At 36.6% G+C, this 15,234-nt stretch overlaps 1 long non-coding RNA gene across 1 annotated transcript in view; it reads left to right on the top strand.

The window, feature by feature from the left end:
* The first annotated feature begins 1,388 nt into the window (after positions 1 to 1,388).
* Positions 1,389 to 15,234, top strand: part of LOC127206512 (uncharacterized) — a 99,995-nt gene continuing 86,149 nt past the window's right edge. The window contains exon 1 of the long non-coding RNA XR_007832798.1: positions 1,389 to 1,470. This is a non-coding gene — a long non-coding RNA (uncharacterized LOC127206512). The remainder of the gene's footprint in view (positions 1,471 to 15,234) is intronic.

Raw genomic sequence — 15,234 nt, 5'->3', positions numbered from 1 at the left:
CCAATGACATATAGACAGACATGATGCATCCCATAACACCTCATACAATCTTTTATTCTCTCTCTTATGTCATCTGTTGCCTGGCTGTCTTTTTCCTAGGTTATCTGAAAACTGTGTTTAAGATGTTTGTTTCATTGTTAGCTTATCTGTGTGAACTGTGAATAATGTTGAAGTAGCCTATTACCAACTGTTGAACAAGAAGTAAATCTGTGTGTATGAGAATGAGATTTTGAGGTTATTCTATTACAAATTCTAAGGAAAAACTAATATGCTGGTGAATTTATAATTTCAATTTGCTAGTCAGATTTTCTGTATTTTCATTTTCTGGGAAAATGATGCTTATTACGTACTTGAGGCATCAGTCTGGAAGGTCAGTATAAACTTGGTTGTGCAAATGAAGACTATCATGAAATCTCAAGATTTAAAATGAATTGTTCTTTCCAAAGAACTATGAGGAAAGGAAAATGTAGTGAGGCCACAGGAGAGTCTTGGGAGTGGATGGGAACATTTCAGGTGGAGAAAACGGTTTCTCAGATGATGTTTCTGTTTCCCAATGTATTGAAAGACCCACAGTCGGGCTTGGTGTTGACTTGGACCTATTTTTGGTTATCCTCATTCATTGTAAGGAGAGAGGTCATTAATAGCTTCAAACCAATAACTCAAAGAATGCTTAACTTAGGAAACAAACTTTATTATTTTTTTTTTAACCTGGCTTTAGCCAATTCTATTTCTCATTCCAGCATCTGGACTTCTGCATATATTTTCATATGATTAAGATGTTGACACACTTGCCTTTTGGCCTATGACTCTAATTAGATGTTTGAGTGTTGTATATAAGTCGATTTGAAAAGGTGGATGCCCTTAAAGTTGGAAGTTGGAAGTTTTTTGCTATGTGCAATTATTCACTGAATAGCTAAGAGGCTTGGTGGTACTCCCTGGGAGAGAAATGTAATCTTATGTCATTAAATATATGACATTTAATGATGAATGCTTCAAGCATCAAGGAAAACTGGCATCCTTTAAAGTCAGTCAATAACTCCAAATCATGCTACATTATAATTTTTTTTATACTTGAGTGACTCTGTGATAAAGCATTTGGCTTCTTTTTATGAATTTCTAACTGTTTTCTTTTTTGTCACTGACAGGAGAGACATATGTTTTCTTTGTGGCATATTTTTACAGAAGTACATGTGCAAGATTTTTTTTTTTAATATAGAATATATCTGGGAGGGAAGTTTTAAAATTTCTTAGATGTCAAAAATGTTTTGGTTTTATTCTTCTACTTGATTGACAATTAACTGGTTATAGAAAACTTGGCTTCAAATTAATTTTCCCTAAGACTTCCAAGGACTTGTCACATTGTCTTAAGAACTTGGAATTTATGTTTTAGGAAACCTGACCCCAGATTCCAGTACCCACGCTTTAGACGGTCCATTTGTGTTTGTAGTCTGAGACTGTAGCAGAATGTTTGTAGGTATGAGAATTTATTCTTTATGCTTGATGCTCAGCTAGCATGAAAAAAATTGTTTGTGTGTGTCTAAGAGTATGGCCATTATCTCGCCTTATTATGCTCTTTTTTTTTTTTTCATTTGTCAATTGCATTTTGGATTTTCTGACTCAAATAATAACTTGAGTGGTCACCATGTTTCTGAGAGAAGTGGCCTTTTCTTTCTGTTGTTTTGAGACTATTGCAGAGATCCTGAGTTACCGTAGGCCCTGATGTCTCTTTCAGTGACTCTTCTAGGCAAAAATCACTTTTTGTTAATGACTGGGCAAAAATTCTGCTCCCAGCTATCTTCTTTCGAAGGTGGAGGCAGGTGCCTTGGCTTAGCTGTTCTGCGGACTTTGCTCTGTTGCTTCTCGTGGTTGCCCATCGAGAAGTGCCTCTTGTTTTCTATATTTATGCCCCTATATATAAAACCCTTTTAGAAGCTTTATAAAAAGATTACACCATCTTCAACACTCATTTTGGGCTTTGGATATCTTTAGTTTATTTTCCAATGAATATACCCTAACATGCTAAGATCCTATATTAATTTCCTATTGCTGAGAAACAAAACATCAAATCTCAGGAGTTAGGGAACAACACTTACTTTTACAGTGTTTCTAGACCAGAATTCAGATCTCTTGGGCAGTAGAGGACTTGCCTAGCAAACGCATCTTTCCCCCATTACACAAACACAGCTGATTCCTAGTTGTTACCAAAATTAAAGATGAAATTAGGGTGTTGTCTAGGTGTTTGCTTTCATTACAAGTTAATTTGGGAAGAATCTACTTCAAGCTCATTTACGTTCCGAGAAAGTTTCAATGGCTGACCCCAGCAGAACGAGAGTACCACGTTGTGGCTGGCAACTGTTCCTTGCCTTTTGTATGCTGCAGGAGCTTCTTAACCTACTTAATAGGTGTTGCAATAAGTATTTGTTGATTGCATGAGTATGCTGATTTCTTGGAGCCCAATATAGAAATTATTGTGATACATTTCTGGTACTTCAGGCTTATTAGCTTTACATATATCTCATTCACTTTAATGGATATGTGAAATGCAAAAATATATTGAGTCATCAGTTTTTAAAAATAAATTTATTTATTTGTTATAATTTGTTCATCTTACATCCCAATTGTTACTCCCTCACTTGTATCTTCCCATTTCCCCTCTCCTCTCTCCCCTAGGCCCCTGACAGGGGTGCCCTCCTTCCCCACCAGCTGTCTACAACCTATCAGGTCTCATCGGTTAGCCTGCATCCCTTTCCTGCCCCACCAACACACAGAGGAAGACTCAATCAATTGCATATACAGGCGAGGAGGTCCCTCTCAGTCACAGTCATAGGGGAGGGGAATAGGTGGAAAATGGGAGGGAGGGAGGAATGGGAGGATACAAGGATGGGATACAATTGAGATAATAGAATAAATTATAAAAAAATATTTTTAAAAAAAGTACCTGGCCCATCGTTTTGGATCTCTATGATTCTCCCATTAGCCTGTTCATTGTCTCTGATTTGTATGGCCCATGCTGCTGTCAACTTCCCGAACTTAGTTAGCTCCAGAGTTCCTATTCAACATATATTCATATATATAATATATAATGTAAAATATATTGCACACATATACACACGTATTCCCAAACTCTTCCTAATATCCTGCTGAAGCTTGTCCTCCAGCTCTGCACCTTAATTTCTATGACTAACTCTTATCTTTTGCAGTTTGTGTTTTATTAGGTCCTAGCTTCTTGTTTTGGAAAATGTGTCTAGAGGTTCAAGTTCTTCCATAATTGTATACTGCAACAGAACATGTTACGTCCAGTTGGGAGCATCTGTAGACCTGTGGAGACTGATATCTAGACAGAATCTGTCCCTTCCTCTGCCTGCAGCAGCAGACCTCAGACATCAGTAAAAATAGCTGTTGGTCCATTGCTTAGTACAAGGTACAGAGAGAGCTACAGCAGCATGGTGGACAGTGGTCTGCAGAAGCTCATTGGTCTAAGTAGTTTCCATCTGTTAGTTTTCTTTTCAACCAGTAGCTCTAAACAGTAACATTGTTCTTTCCTGAGATATGGGACTATATGGATAGTCCTATAGAATCTGGGCACTGGATTTGCCATGACCCCAAATTATTTCATTCATGAAAATCTCACTGATTTTTTTTCAATTATCAGTTCCATATTTTAAGTTGTATAAAGGATAGTGAGAGATTTAATGTGTAAAACATTTGAATACAATGTCATGGTTTCCTTTACAGTATAGTTTTATATTTGAGCTAATTACTTGATAGAGGAATTATTGGCATGAACTGAACGATAAGATCAAGTACTGGCTCCAAGTAATGTGATGAGATTGTTGTAGGAAAACAGCCAACATGCCTATTGGTAGTTTTACTCACAATTGATTAAGGGCCTGAGAAGATGGCTTAGTGAGTAAAAGTCCTTACTGTACAAACACGAGGCCCTGAGTTTGGATGCCTAGCATCCGAGGAGAAAGACCAGCATGGCCATAGTGCTTGTAACCCCAGTGTGTTGGAGGGTGGGAAGCTTGAAGGGAAGGGCATGGGAAAAGGGAGGTGGGGGATGGGAAAATGAGAAAGGGGTGGGAGAGGGCATGGTGGAGGGAGGTAGATCCCAGAGGCCTGCTGTCCAGGCTGTCTAATCCAGAAACAGTGACCTTTGGGTTCACTGAGAGACTCGCTGCAAAGAGAATAAGCTGAACAGAACTGTATCTTCCATATGCATGTGAAGACTGGCACACACAGAGCAAATATGCACACACATGCACACATCACACACACACACACACACACACACACACACACACATTTAAGGGACTTGAGAGGCTGCAGCAAGAGTGTCACAAGCTTAACACCATCTTGGACAACTAGAGAAAACTTATATCAAAATAATAATAACTTTTTAAAATTGCTGTGTTCGTAGATCAGTGGTTGAGCCTGTTTTCACAGCATATAAGCCCACAAGTTTCATTTCAAGTAAAATGTCTATACTTGAAATGGTTACTGAAAAAGTAGGTAAACACAATCAGCCATTTTGAACCCAGTAGTGGTTTAGTCTTAATATGTCCTTCTGCCAGTATGGAATATGATGCAAATGGTTTTTTTTTCCTTCTTTTATCCTCAGAAGACAGTTTTCCCTATTTGGTTTACTAAGCACCACTGCATATATTCTTATGAATTAACGAAGAAACAACTTTGTGCATTTGTAGTGATAGGGATCAAGCCCCTGACCTTGAAAATGCTAGGCAGGTGATCTGCCACCAAGCATCACCAGCAGCTCTTCTCAGGCATAATGAAAATTTATTTTGCAAGGGAGTACCAATAATAATAATAATAATAATAATAATAATAATAATAATAATAATAATAACAATAATAATAACAATAATAATAAAAATAAAATAAAAAATAATAAGAAGAAATTATTATTATTATTATTATTATTATTATTATTATTATTATTCAACTACCTAAGAAAGCATTAGTAGTTAGCTATAATGTAAGATGCAATTGAATGTGTTAACACGAATACAAAATAACGACTGACTTCTGAATCTATGTTGTAGCTCAGGCTTTGTTGATTTACCACATTTAGCTTTTTGTTTTTTGGGTTTTATTTTTGAGGAGACAATAGGTATAAGGCTCATATTGGGGTTCGTAAATTGAAGTGTATATAAGTGGTTCATTGTGGCACTCGACTTATTCCCAGGTCATCCAGACATGGACCTAAACTGCAAAAGAAACACAATGATGCAAGTTATTGGAAAGTGTGATTGGACACTGACCGATCAGTGGAAAAGGAATTGCAGGTGTTGTGAGTAGTAACAATTCCTGGAATACAGAAACTGACGTGGCTTGAATTTGAAAGTAAACCAGTCATCTGACTCATAAGCACTGAAACAGTGCTTCCTGATGCCTTTTAGGCAAATAGTCAAGCCAGCATCAATACTGCCCACACAGGAAACCAGGAATCTTTGTTTGCAATGTGACCTGGCTCTTCCTAGTAGTTAAAAAAAAAACCTTTGTCCTGTAGTTGACTGTTCAGTCTTCCTTTAGTTTATGTCAGCCAGTAGATCAAAATGTCATATATCTTTCTAGAATATTTGAAAGGAAGATATCTGCTTCCCCTTTGGTTTCTGGCAACGCAGATTTCCAGGTTATTACCAGCTAGCTTCTTTGGATAGTACACATGAGTGCATAGGTCCAATGTAAGGAGAACATATACTACCCATGACCTGGAAGAACAGTAATGTAAGTTATAACCACCTAAGAAGCCACAGAGACATGACACTTGTAGTGTGCTTTATATTTATTTCAACCTAGATTTTAATTGGAGGTTTATTGAACAACTCAAAACATTCAAGTTTCTGCCCAAGTTTAATCAGATATAAAGTATATGGGTTCCTAGCCTAACTTAAGTCTCTAGCTTGTCTAAGAGATGCCCCCACACACAATTTCTCTTTTCTCTATAAGCTTTTCATCACTCTCATATGTCTGGGTTTCATCTCCTACCTTGTTCTCTCTCTTCATCCACCACCTCTGTCTATTCTATTTTCCCTTCTGAGTGAGATTTAAGCATCTTCCCTTAGGTCCTCCTTGTTACTTACTCTTCTTTGGGTCTGTGCATTGTAGTAATGTTTATCCCGTACTATACAACTAAAATCCAGTATATGTGAATACATGTCATGTGTATCTTCCTGGGTCTGGGTTACCCTCACTCAGGATGTTCTTTTCTAGTTCCATCCATTTGCTTGCAAATTCCATGGTCTTCTTCTTTTTAATGGAGAATAGTATTCCATTGTGTAAAACGTACCACAGGTCTTGTTGTTTGTTTGTTTGTTTTTTAATCCATTCTTTGTTGAGGAACATCTAGTTGTTTCCATGCTAGGTTGTTTGGGTGACACGAGCTCCATAAGAAGACCCACAGAACCAACTGACCAAGACCCAGAGGGGCCTGCTAAAACTGAGGCACCAACCAAGGACCTTGCATGAACTGGACCCAGGCCCCTACAAAGATATAGCCAATGCACAGCTCAGGCTTTCTGTGGGTCTTCTATTGAGGAAAGTGGGGCCTGTCTCTGACATGAAGTCTCTTGCCAGACTTTTCAATTCAACCCCTAGTCGGGCTGCCTCGCCAGGCCACAGGGCAAGAGGACAAGCTCAGTCTTGATGCTACTTGATGAACTAGAGAGGGTGGCTAGGGGGTCTCCTCTTTTCTGGAGAATAGGGGAGGGTGAAGGAGAAAAGGGAAGAAGGGTAGGCTGAGATGTGAGGAAGGATGGGACTACCATCAGGATGTAAAATGAATAAAAACAAATAAAATATATGGGCTTGTTGCTAAATTTAGGCCTATCTACTTTGGCGGTCAGGTCCCATCATTCTTTCAGTGACTCTTTCAGTGTATAACATGGATGGCTGAATGAGACCTGTTGACGGTGTGTCAGCCCCTGTGTCTGGCTGATGCCATCTTTCTGTAGGGCACCTTGAGCATGTGTTTTGTGACAACCATATATGAGTTCGTAGAGAGGGCATTTTATATCTGTGGCAAGCTTCCTATTCTTTTTATGTAAACAAGAAAGAATATTTTACAAATAGTAAATATTTGTATTTCTATAACCATTTAATAGCTACCCTCTGCTTGGCTGTGGGTCACACATAGGGGTGAAGAAACCACATCTTATTCCTCCTGGAAGGACTAAGTTGATTTTAGGTCAATCACAGCCTTGGGAGGTGGTCAGATTGGTGTAGGTATGAAGGAAGAAGGCTCCTCTTCTTGGGTGCTTAGCACTTCATTAATACTTTCTGGGGTGTAAATGGCTGAAAGAAGCTAAGTGTAACATGTGATGTACCCTAACCTCACAATGCAGAATGTGCTAGAACTATGCTAACTCCCATTGAAAATTTTTTCTTTGTAACAAAAAAGTGTGTGTGTGTGTGTGTGTGTGTAAGCTATGTGTGTGTATAAATTGTGCATGTTTGCAGTCGAGTATGTGCCACAGTGTGCCTGTAGAGGTCATGGGACTAACTCAAGATTCAACTCTTTCCTTCCACCATGGGTTTCTGTGAGTGGAACTCAGGTCATTAGATTTACTCACAGAGCCATAACACACGCCCTGGAAATTATGATTGGTGTGCATGTGCACACCTAAATAGTGTCCTTGTGAAGAAAAGAGGCTTAAATAGTTTTAGAAGTGAAAAAGAAAATAAAGGCTGACTTTTCAGTCTATGTTGCTGGCTCAGGCTTTGTTGACAACTAAAATTAGGTTTTTTTTGAGGGGACAATAGATTGAAAGACTCAATTTGGGGTTATTAAAAATTGAATTATATATGAAGTAGTTTACTGTGGTTTTCAACTTTATTCCCAGGTCATCCAGACATGGATCTAAAATTGCAAAAGGAACACAATGATGCTAGCTCTTGGAAAGTGTGATTTGGACACTGACCGATCAGTGGAATGAATTTGAAGGTGTCAGGAATAGTAATAAGGCTACCAAGATTTGTGAAAAAAAAAAAATCTTGCAAGGGTTTCTTTCTTTCTTTCTTTCTTTCTTTCTTTCTTTCTTTCTTTCTTTCTTTCTTTCTTCTTTCTTCCTGCTGGAAGCCAAAGCTGAAAAAGAATTCTAAGAAGTAAAACATCTTATAAAGAACTGTGTAAAATACCAGGCAGCCAGACAACAAGACCTTGAAGTGTGCTCCAGTAGTCTCCGACGAGGCCATTTATGAAGCATTTTGTTATGAGACTTTGAGTTCTTTGCCAGCCACTCACCCATTCATTATTCATTTGTTTACTTATTTATTTTTATTAAGTGTCAAACATATTTTGGGGCTGGTAATAGGCCTTATTGTTAAATAGTTCTTATAATCAAAACATATGAGTTATATTTTTGAAGAGAACATTGCATAAAATATTTCCACAGGAAACAAAGAGTAGAAAAGTTGTCAAGAGAGGGTGTGAGAAGGGGGAGAAAGAAAGCTTGTTAACAGATAGAGGGGTAAGAGTTGGATAGAAGGAGCAACCTGCTTACGCTATAAGCACAGGGAGATGACCTATAGTTAGCAGCAATGCATGGACTATTTCAGAATAGACACAAATCAATGCTTAATATCTGAGGTGAAAAAAATGCTAATTACCTTGACTTAATAATTATGTATTAAAATATCCAGAGATGTGAGGATCTTCTGTATGCCAGTTAAAAATAAAATATATATATACCAAGATAGATATATATACATTGACAAATACACACACACACACACACATATATATATATATATACACATATTGGACAAATACCTATAGTTGTGGGTATCTATCACTACAACCACGATTTTGTCGCAGTTTGGTCACCCCAAGAGCTCCCTAGTTTAATTTTTGAAATTGTTCCCACCCCACCTTCATCCCCCCCTGTGCCTATACACTCTTCAAATTCTTTCTTTCTTTCTTTTCTTTCTTTTCTTTTTCTTTTTCTTTCTTTTCTTCTTTTCTTCTTTCTTCTTTCTTTCTTTCTTCTTTTCTTCTTTCTTTCTTTCTTTCTTTCTTTCTTTTCTTTCTTTTTTTTCTCTTTCTCTCTTTCTTCGTTCTTTTTTTCTTCTTTCTTTCATTTATTCAGATTACAACTCAATAGTTATCCGATCACTTGTATCCTCCTCCCTTCCTCCTCCTCACTTTCACCCTATTCTCCTCCCCTATGTCTAAGGCCGATGGGGATCTCCTCCCCGACTATATGGTCATAGGCTATCAAGTCTCATCTTGGTAGCCTGCTTATTCTTGTTTCTTAGAATTTTGTATAAATTTAGAAATATATAAATAATAAATAATCTCTGGCCTGACTCTTTGCACTTCACACAACATTTCTGAGATTTATCCATTTTATTGCAAAGTTTTCTTTTCTATTTATTGAAATACAGCACTATTTAAGTGAATATACCAAAGACTTTTTATGGTAACACGTATTTCTAGTTTCGATGATTAGAATAGTTGCTGTTAACATTGACATACATGTCTGTGTGTATGTACATAGATTACACTTATTTTGGGTGTTAGCTAGGCTATAATGTATACTATTTAACTTCATGGCTAACTGTCAATTATTTTCTAAAGTAGTAGTGCTGGCTACTTTATAATCTCATCAGCAATTTATGAAAATCCCAGGGGACGCCAATACTTTAAACCATGGCATTTAGTAGGTATTTATTTGCATGACATTCTTTAACTTACATTGTAGTGACTACTAATTTTGATAAATTTTATGTACTAATATTTGATTGAGCATCTGATTTATAAAAATTTCCTCTAAAATTATTGAACATAATTACTAAAACCCTCAATAAAATACTAGGAAACCAAATGCAACAGGGACATTACAAAGATTATTTACCCTGATCAAGTAGGACTCATCTCAGGGATGGAAGGACGGTTCTAGCTGCACTAATCAATAGTATGAAAACCCCACCAAGAGAATGTAGGGACAAAAATATATGGCCATCTCAATAAGTGCATAAATGAAATAATGCATTTAGTGATATTCAACATCCTTTCATGATAGAAATCTAAACACTAAATATTGAGTGAAGTATTTCAACATAATAAAATAATAAATGTCAAGTCAATAACTAACATCCTGCTGTGTGGAGATTGATGATAGCCTGCCTCTTAAAGTTAGAACAAGAGAGGGATGCTCTATTGTATTATCAAGGTCTTGTGGTTTCCAGTGTAATTTTCTTTGTTAAATTAGCTCCCAAGTATTCTATATTTTAAAGCTATTGTAAATTACAGTGTTATTATTTTCAAAACTCAATCTTCACAATCATTGCTGCTGGCATACAAAAATAGGGTTTATTTTATTTTATTTTATTTTTGCACTTTAACTTGTATCCTGTGAATATACTTGCTAGATTTTTCTATATGTATAGTCAGTTGTAGTCATATTTGTGTAAAATAGTTTTAACTTTAAATACTTTTTATTTCTTCTTGTTTTATTATTATCTTGGATATTTAGGAGATAAATATAGTTCTACTTCTAAGTGCAAGAATATAAACTGAGAATAGTAACTCTTCTCTTGTCTCTGATAGAAGTGGCCATTGCTTGAGTCTTTCACAATAAGCAGGACAGTACCTTATTTTTTCCCAATTCTTTTTATCATGTGACAAAAGTTCCCTTCTGTCTGTAGGACACTCACAGTTTCTCTGAGGAGGGGGCTTTGTCCATCACCGTTGTGGAATCTCCTGAGATGTTGTGTTGTTACCTCTTTGGATTGGTCAGTACAGTGAACTGAAGAATTGAGCGTCTTTCTCTGTAACGTTGCATCTGTAGACTTCAGTCTGAAACACGTGCTTCTGAAGAGCATCTGTCTTTTATTTTCCTTCAATGCAGACAATGGACCCCTTCCCCCGTTCTTTTGTAATTGTGTCTTTACCACTAGTTTTTAGTAACTTGGTATGATTTTCTTAATGTTTTTGTTAAGTTTCTTGAATCGGTGAAAAGTTATGAAATGCCATAAAATTTGGGACAAGTTCTATTTTTTTCCATGAAAGCTGGAACTGTCTCTTGAGTTTGATTTATTTAATCCCCATAAATTTTTGCTCAATGTTGAATACTCAGTCTTTCTTAATCTCACTATGCTTGTGTGCCATGGAGCTCTGCAGGGCAGGCAGTATCCTACATTTCTGTAAGGTACAGTCTCTTAGACGTGGGTTCTTCTTCCTCTTGGTTTCAGCAGTTTCTTTCCTACATCGTTCTGTGTTTATATCCAGGTATTAACTGAGTTCATTTGCTTTCTCTTTGCAGCTTTCCAAATATGGTCATCAAAGCCTCAATTGTATGCTTCTACCCTAGAAGGCTTTCTCTGACTGTATGATCTTCTATGAAACCTTAGTAGAATTGTCATGTTGCATGTCTTTCAAACACTGATAGCTACACGAAGGGCTGTGTTATTTTTATATTTTCTCTCTCCTACGAGAATGTAAGCTTTATGGGGACAGAGACTTTAACTTCACCGATTTTCTGTCGTTCAGTCACTAACATAATTTCCAGTACACAGTAAACACCCCATAAATGTTTTCTGAGGCATCATTGAGTGCAAGAATCCTGCTTCTGGAACCCAGTGTGCATCATTAATGTCCCCTAATTTCCATAGCACAAATCCATGAGTTCCCTTAAGGTTTATTACTATATCTTGCTGTGAGTGATGATCCTGAAATCTTGACTTGTGTGTGCTTTTTGTTTTTTCTTTCTCCATGAGGAAAGTTTTACTTTTTTTGCTTCAAAGACTGATTCAGAATCCATCTTCTCTATAAAGGTCACATTACATTTCTCTGCTTTTTGTCCCCTCCATTAAGTCTGTCTTATCAATGGTCTACATAACAATTTGATAGATTATTTAACATTTGTATATTAGGAAAACATTTTTGTGGCTTAATTTTGACTCAATAACCACACTATAAATTCCTCAAAGCCAAGAATTATATTAATTATATTATATATTCCAAGCAGAATTTATTGAAAACAGACTTTTAAGACAAACTCTATGAAATGCATAGATACATAACATTATGAATTAGCTGTACTGTGTGTATTTGTCTAGGAGGCTATTTTGACTGTGTCATTCATTCTATAAATATTTATTAAGTGCCTTCTATGTGCTACTTTCAAAATTCTGAGGGTATATAAGTGTATAAAACAGCAACAACAGACTCTCTGACCTTTTTGAGCCAGTATTTTTGAGAGTTGACAGCTAAAAAAAATTAATAAATAAAATATATCACGTTAGGCAGTAATGTCTGTAAAGTGAGACCTTCAAATCTGAAAGAGAAAAGGATGTGTCATAAGTTTAAGCTTTAAGCATTAGTTTTTCAAGTCTTATAAACATCTGCCCTACTTTTGTGTAGATATTCCGACACCTGTGTGCAAACAATAAATCATAAGTATGTGGAGTTGAGAGATACTGGATATAAATGGACATGGTTCAATGCAGAATAGTTAGCAAACAATAAATACACTCTTCTAATTTCATCTATATTATGGGTGCTTCATCACAGCCCACAGTGATTGAGTTAGCGCAACCTTGAAACTGCTGAAGAGGAAATCTTGTCCTTGACTCTAAATACTCATACTGTTTACTCCTTAAATTGCTCGCCAAGACTTAGTTAGATTATTGCTTTCTGGCACTCTCTCATTCTCCTGTAAATCCCCCACACCCACAATGTCCTTAAATAGTCCTTTTGATGTACCTTTCCCTCAGATGCCATTCTAGATGGGAATTATGTTTGGCCTTCCTTGTGGAAATTGTAGTCTCTCTTTGGATCTGTCCACCCAGACCTATTAACATGAACGTGGTATGCTTTTAGACTCGGCATCTATGTTTATTGGAATTATGTAGCTTCTAATCATTTGCATTGCTTCTGAGCTCCAACGTCCCTGATTTTATGCTCCCAGTAGCATTCTTTCATTTCCTGGTCCACTTTAAGAAACCAGTTCTTGGAAGGAGGTTAAAAATTGAGCATTAACACTGTTTTTATAGCACAGGCTAGAAACAAAAAGAACAGTACAGGATTAGCAAACGTATTGGCAGCAGAAATATTACTGATTATAAAAAGTAAACATCTATTAATTCAAAAATCCTAAGTTGTGAAGGAGTAATGGATTTCAAAGCTAAGTATTATACATAGCTTGAATATGTGTGATAAAAATATAGTTCAATAACATTTATAGGATTCATATTTTAAAGATGAGATTAATTTCTATTTGTTTTCCATTTTTATAAATGTCAAAGTATAATGTATTATGAAGAATGTGGGGAATAGAATTTTTGAAATTTCCTAAGGCATTTATAATTTATCAGAGCTGCTCGTCTCTCCCCACCCTCCCCAAACAGCTGGATATTTTTGGAATAAAATCATGAAATAGAATCTATTCAAGATCTAGATAAGATGTTGCCTGAGCTCAGTAAAAAGGGGAAGGAGCTTGAAGGCTGTGCAACATGTCTCTGACATTTTTACTCTCATGTTTTTTTTAAAAACATGATTGCATGTCTATTTATTTATTCAGCGGATATTTATTGGGAATTTGGCTGCACGCCAGAGTTTATTCTAAGGGCTGGGTATACAGTTGCAAGAAACATACTCCTCCCTTTTTGGCATTTATAGTCTAGTGAGAGAGATGTACAATGGAAAGAAAAATGTAAGACACATACTTTGCCAAATAGCAATGTGGGCCAAGGAAAACACAAGAAGGAAGGAGAAGAAGAAAGAAAGAAAGAAAAATAAAAAGAAAAGGCTGACCTGAGAAGGATTCTATGAGAATATGAATTGAAGTCAAGACTCAAAAGAAAAAGAGTGTAAAGGCCCCTGGCCCTTGGCTATCTGGGGTTAAGGACAAACCAAATGCAAAAGATCTTAGGAAAGAGTATCCTTGATGTGAAGACTAGCGGGAGGAGGCCATTGTGCCTGGAATGGATGATTCCTCAGTGTGTATTTCTTTCACCTCTTTTGCCTGCATGACTCTAGGACCCCTGTTGGATGCTATGCAACAGACCACCTAGCTAGCGTGAGAGAGTAGAAGGAGTAGTGACTGTAGAAGTACCTCACTCCCTTGACAGTTGCTCACTGAGAAGAAACAGTCCTCATCTTCACTCACAACTTCCCACGTCTGAAGTTACCCTTCCTAGTTGTGTGCGTTGCATTTTGAGGGTGGACCATGTGCAGCATAGGCCTTTGAGCTATCATATATAAAGTAGTGTTTGAGATTAGGAAGGATTTTAGTTATATTCTTTGTATCCAGAAGATACTAACACTATGAAGCTTTATGATGCACAGGTTTTGCCATGCTTTCAATATTTATCTCCCCCATCAAATTCTTGTAGGAACTAAATCCTAATGTAATAGTTATTAAGACACTGAATCTACTTGTATTCTGAGCTTGGACTTTCCAGCCTCTGAAACTATTAGAAATGAATTTCTATTATTTTATCTCAATGTATTTTCCTAAAGTACTTCGAAAAAACTAAGATTTTTATAGTAAAGAATCTCGAGTCATTGGAGTGACCTACAATCATTTCTGTCAAGAATGGATAAAAGACAGTCTCTGAAAAACTGTGACCATTATTTCTCACTTTCTGGCTGGCATGTTACTTCACAATATGTAAAATCTCTGCCAGTTATTGCTCATAAGGCCCATTAAGCATGATTTTTGCCAATGTATCTGACATCAGAATGTTCTGTAAAATGTCACAATGATCAGAATCTCTTTGGATAAAATTATGCCAGACAATAGAAGAGTTAGCATTGACTGTGAAGATGCTCCACTGTCCCTGTACAGTGACAACAAACACTTGTGCTGAGATTTGTGATTTAGAGATAAAATGAAGGTCAATGGTTACATATCAGTGTCTCATTGAAGTCACTACACCTGCTGCAGTGGCTGCAATTGAAACCGTCTCCTGAATAGTTTTATAACAATCATGGTCCTTCTGCATTTTACATAAACTCAAAAAAGGTGGATTAAGTTGGACTCACCCTGTTGAAGTCTTGAAGAATATTTTAGAATATGATTATGGCAAATGAACCTTATTCAAAGGGAAAATAACTTGACTGAACTTTCTTAGAGAAAATTCAGATAAGAGAGGTACGTCATAGCTTTACCATTGTTATGAGCCAAGACTTCACATTATGGTACTTAATATAAAATAATAATTAAAAATAACATGTATATATTTGATTATTTGGTGTGATGATTTATG

This window comes from Acomys russatus, chromosome 23 (assembly GCF_903995435.1).
Source record: "Acomys russatus chromosome 23, mAcoRus1.1, whole genome shotgun sequence".
NCBI lineage: Eukaryota > Metazoa > Chordata > Mammalia > Rodentia > Muridae > Acomys > Acomys russatus.
This window is presented reverse-complemented; position numbering and strand designations above follow the sequence as displayed.